The sequence below is a fragment of the Oncorhynchus mykiss genome, chromosome 1 (genome assembly GCF_013265735.2).
Source record: "Oncorhynchus mykiss isolate Arlee chromosome 1, USDA_OmykA_1.1, whole genome shotgun sequence".
Taxonomy (NCBI): Eukaryota; Metazoa; Chordata; class Actinopteri; order Salmoniformes; family Salmonidae; genus Oncorhynchus; species Oncorhynchus mykiss.
The window spans coordinates 76,497,810-76,503,850 of record NC_048565.1 but is presented as its reverse complement, the minus strand read 5'-3'; positions in this window follow the sequence as shown (position 1 = coordinate 76,503,850).

Sequence of the window (6,041 nt, the reverse complement as noted above, 5' to 3'; positions counted from 1 at the left end):
TTGGCGTAATGGTTCATGTGTTGGCTTGACTGTCTTGTCAGAAGTGGTATGGGGCCTGTGAGGTCATCGGAGAGGCGTGTACAAGTGAGAGGCTTGGAAAATAGAAAAATGAAGAAACGCTATCCCCTTATAGTGTCCGCATAGTTAGGTTTGGTTTGCTCCTGGCAGAACTTGGCTAGGCAAAGCATACTCCCAAAAGACCTTCGCTTGAAAAACAAGAAAAAAGCTGCAATATTACTGTTGTTTGTCCCTCGTGAGCCACCATAGCAACAACATAGTCAGAAACACATTCTCTAAATAGTCTGAATTAATTTAAGATAACTAAAGAAATCTGTCATTAATGTTAAAGTTTTGGCAGAGGTTAATCTTGCAATTTTACATATAGCTAAGATGTTTGGTGCAGTATTTCGAAGAGTGAAAAAATATTGTTGGATGACAACAAACACTTAATGACTTAATGTTTCCACTTTTACTAGGAGTAATACTGTTGATCAATCACCAACGAAGGGGCCTAGACTTTGACTACTGGACTTGCCTCAAGAAAAAATGTGTGCACAAACAGCCACATTATTTTTTGACTAAGACCAAAAACAAAAACATAATTAAATGTTATCAAAATATATGCGTCAAATGTTTCAGCTGGGAAGCATAAGATATGCTTTAGGAAATTGATAATGTAATGAATGACCTCAGGCTCCTCAAGAGGTTCAGGGCTCTTGGCATAGAGTCACACAGTGGAGGTGTCATAATACCCATAAAACCTAGTGGCCAATCGTTTTTCCACCATTCATTTTTCCCAGGGGGGATTTTTGAAAGACTAAAATAAGGGCTGTTTCGTGTAGGCATACCCTGGCATAACGTTTTGATAACCATGTAAATCTCTCTAGGACAAGGTGACTTTTATTAATATATTGAGCTCTATTTACTCTCAGATTCGAGAATGCTAATCAGCATCAAAGTAGACATCAAACAAAACTACAAATCCCTGCAAGCTCCTGCGTGTCATCTCTAGTTGAGACCTTTGCTAAAAGGTGTTGTGTTAATTTAAAACTTGCACAAGACAGTTCACAAAATTGTCCATTTAAAGACATTTTTCCCATTTATTCATTACTACATTTATCTAACATTAGATAGTTAATCCAGAGATTCTTACCTTTGCCTTGATTTGGCAGCTTCGTCCATATCATCATGGCATTTCTAGTTCTTTATGATAGGCAAATTAGCAACTAATTAGTGTTTCATTTTTGGGTCACCTTGTCCTATAGAGATTTACATGGTTACCAAAACATCATGCCTGGATAAACTTACACAAAACACAGCCCTTATTTTAAGCGTTTCTAAAATCCCCTACCGGAAAAATGAATAGTGGAAAAACGATTAGATCCATTTCCCTGTTTGACCGCTAGGGTTAATGGAAATTATTTATTCTGTATAAGCCTTTATTTAAACAGGGATTGGTATAAACCTTTATTTAAACAGGGATTGAGATAAAAAAAACTATTTTTACAAGAGAGCCCTGTATATGTTTACAAATAAAACCCAATACATAAATAAAACACAATAGTGCATTCAGAAAGTATTCAGACCCCTTCCCTTTTTCCACATTTTCTTACATTACAGCCTTATTCTAAAAAATAAAATGTCCTCGTCAATCTACACACAATACCCCATAATGAAAAGCGAAAACAGGTTGTTAGAAATGTTTGAAAATGTATTAAAAAAACTAAAACAGAAATACCTTATTTACATAAGTATTCAGACCCTTTGCTATGAGACTCGAAATTGAGGTCAGGTGCATCCTGTTTCCATTGATCCTCCTTGAGATGTTTCTAGAACTTGATTGGAGTCCAGCTGTGGTAAATTCAATTGATTGGACATGATTTGGAAAGGCACACACCTGTCAGCTGGCCGTACAGCCAAACTGAGCAATCGGGGGAGAAGGGCCATGGTCAGGGAGGTGACCAAGAACCCAATGGTCACTCTGACAGAGCTCCAGAGTTCCTCTGTGGAGAGGGGAGAACCTTCCAGAAGGACAACCATCTCTGCAACACTCCACCAATCAGGCCTTTATGGTAGAGTGTCCAGACGGAAGCCTCTCCTCAGTAAAAGGTACATAACAGCCCAGATAGAATTTGCCAAATGGCACCTAAAGGACTCTCAGACCATGAGAACCAAGACTCTCTGTTCTGATGAAACCAAGATTGAACTCTTTGGCCTAAATGACAAGTGTTACGTCTGGAGGAAATATAGCACCACCCCTATGGTGAAGCATGATGGTTGCAGCATCATGCTAATAAGATGCTTTTCAATGACAAGGACAGGGAGATTAGTCAGGATCAAGGGAAAGATTAACAGAGCAAAGTACAGAGAGATCCTTGATGAAAATTTGCTCCACAGCGCTCAGGACCAGTGGTGTAATGTAATTAAGTAAAAAGACTTTAAAGTATTACTTAAGTAGTTCTTTGGGGTGTCTGTATTCTACTTTACTATTTATATTTTTTACTACTTTTACTTTTACTCCCCCACTTTTCTAAAGAAAATAATTTACTTTTAACTACATACATTTCCCCTGGCATCCCAAAAAAAGTACTACTAACATTTCAAAAGCTTAGCAGGACAGGAAAATGGTCAAATTCACACACTTACCAAGAGAACATCCCTGGTCATCCCTACTGACTCTGATCTGGCGGACTCACTAAACACACATGCTTTGTTTGTAAATTATGTTTAAGTGTTGGATTGTGCCCCTGGATATCCATAAATAAAAAATGTAATTGTGTGGTCTGGTTTGCTTAAAGCAGTGGTTCCCAAACCTTTTATAGTTCCGTATCCCTTCAAACATTCAACCTCCAGCTGTGTACCCCCTCTAGCACCAGGGTCAGCGCACTTTCAAATTTTGTTTTTTTTTGCCATCATTGTAAGCCTGCCACACACTATACGATGCATTTATTAAACATAAGAATGAATGTGAGTTTTTGTCACAACCCGGCTCATGGGAAGTGACAAAGAGCTCTTATAGGAACAGGGCACAAATAATAATATAATAATAATCAATCATTTTGCTCTTTATTTAGCCATCTTACATATAAAACCTTATTTGTTCATCGAAAATTGTGAGTAACTCACCACAGGTTATTGAGAAGGGTGTGCTTGAAAGGATGCACGTAACTCTGCAATGTTGGGTTGTATTGGAGAGAGTCCCAGTCTTAAATCATTTTCCACACAGTCTGTGCCTGTATTTAGTCTTCATGCTAGTGAGGGCAGAGAATCCACTCTCACATAGGTACGTGCTTGCAATGGGCATTAGTGTCTTAACAGCTTGATCTGCCAAGGCAGGATACTCTGAGCGCGGCCCAATCCAGAAATCTGTCAGTGCCTTCTGATTAAATTAAATTTTCACAGAACCGCTTGTTGCAATTTCGATGAGGCTCTCTTGTTCAGATATCGGTAAGTGGACTGGAGGCAGGGCATGAAAGGGATAACGAATCCAGTTGTTTGTATAATCCTAGATTCAGGCGAGAAAAAACATCACCCAGATAGGCCAGTCGTGTGAGAAACTCGTCATTATGCAAGCGTTCAGACAAGTGAAAATTGTCAGAAAATAAAACTATAAGCTCGTCTCTCAAAACATGTCAATACTTTACCCTTGATAACCAGCACACTTCTGTATGTTGTAAAACGTTACATGGTCACTGCCCATATCATTGCATGGTGTTGAAAATACACAAGAGTTCAAAGGGCTTTGCTATAACAAAGCCATTAACCATTTTCACTGTAGTGTCCAAAACGTCTTTCAAATTGTCAGGCATTCCTTTGGCAGCAAGAGCCTCTCGATGGATGCTGCAATGTACCCACATGGCATCAGGAGCAACTGCTTGCACGCGTGTTACCGCTTCACTATGTTTCCCTGTCATGGCTTTTGCACGATTCAATACAGATACCAACACATCTTGAACACCAAAGTCCATTTGATGTCACAAAGCTGTCCAATAATTAAAAAATATCCTCTCCTGTTGTCCTGGTTTCCAGTGGTTTGCAGAAGAGGATGTCTTCCTTAATTAACCCCCATAAACGTAACAGACATATATACCAGAAGCTGTGCCAGGCTCGCCACGTCTGTTGTCTCATCCAGCTGTAACGCATAGAATTCACTGGCTTGTATGCGAAGCAGTAATTGTTTCAAAACATCTCCTGCCATGTCACTGATGCGTCGTGAAACAGTGTTGTTTGATGAAGGCATTGTCTGTGTAGTTTTTTTGTCCTTTTCCCCCAGCATTGCCCCAGCCATAACCACGGCAGCAGGAAGAATTATGTCCTCCGCAATAGTATTGGGCTTGCCTGTCCTTTCCACTCGGTAGCTCACCATATAAGATGCTTCTAGCCCCTTCTTATTTATGGTATCTGTTGCTTTTACATGTCTTACTACTTGAAAGTCATCTTAATTCTCGCAATAAAACCTCCCGTGGCTTTTTCAAATTGGCATGTTTTGTTTCTAAATGCCTGCTGAAGAGTGAAGGTTTCATCTAGTTGTTAGATAGTCCTTTTGCACATATAACACACTGTGGCTGAGGAAAGGCACTACTCCCAATATAAGTGAACCCCAAATCAATGTATTTCTCATTATATTTGCGCCTCTTCGATTGTCCAACCTCCCTCTCTGTTGTTCAGTGCTTTCCCGGGTAAGGGGGCAGTAGCTTGGTGCTTTCCTGGGTAAGGGGGCAGTAGCTTGGTGCTTTCCGGGTAAGGGGGCAGTAGCTTGGTGCTTTCCCGGGTAAGGGGGCAGTAGTTCTTCGGCTGCATCAGATTCACACATCAGAGTCCATGCTAGCTGGGTTTACAACAAATGTAGAATTAGCGTTGGATGTGCTCGTGGAAGAACAACTTGTGTCGTCGACAGGTGCAGGTGTAGTACTGCTGGTAGTAGCAGTACTACCAGTAGAGCTGGTATCCTGTCTCCATGGACGTGGGCCTTACTTTTTTTAACCATTCATCAATTTTCGAGCAAATGGAATGAGCAGCAGCTACGTTTGGCTACATAAGGACCGTTAGTGGAATTCCCGCGAGAGAGTAACAGTTAATGTGATTGGATGTTAATTATTTGACCAGGCTACCTGTATTTGACATTGTGTTGTTATTTCGCACCCAAATTGAACTGCCTGTAGCTCAGGACCTGAAGCAAGGATATGCATATTCTTGATTCCATTTGAAAGAAAACACTTTGAAGTTTGTGGAAATGGGAAATTAATGTAGGAGAATATAACACATTAGATCTGGTAAAAGATAATACAAAGAAAAAAAACGTTTATTTAAAAAAACCATCATCTTTGAAATGCAAGAGAAAGGCCATAATTTTCCAGTCCAGGTGCAATTTGAATTTTGTGTATGTGCAAAGTATTAGACTGATCCAATGAACCATTGCATATCTGTTCAAAATGTTGCATCAAGACTGCCCAAATATGCCTTATTTGTTTATTTATTTATTTTCAAGTTCATAATTGTGCACTCTCCTCAAACAATAGCATGTTATTCTTTCACTGTAATAGCTACTGTAAATTGGACAGTGCAGTTAGATTTAACAAGAATTTAAGCTTTCTGCCCATATCAGATATGTCTATGTCCTGGGAATTTTGTTTGTTACTTATAACCTCATGCTAATCACATTAGCCTACGTTAGCTCAACCGTCCAACAGGGGGGACATCGATCCCGTAGAGGTTTTAACATAAGCAATGTGAAATGTAATATATACTTTTAGTTTTGATCCTTAAGTATATAACAATCACATTTACTTTTGATACTTAAAGTATATTTAAAACCAAATACTTTTAGACTTTGACTCAAGTATTATTTTACTGGGTGACTTTCCTTTTAACTTTATTCACTTTCTATTACAGTATCTTTACTTTTAATAAAGTATGACAGTTGGGTACTTTTTCCATCTCTGCTCAGGGCCTCAGACTGGGGGTGAAGATTCCCCTTCCAAAAGGACAACAACCCTAAGCACACAGCCAAGACAACGCAGGAGTGGCTTCAGGACAAGTCT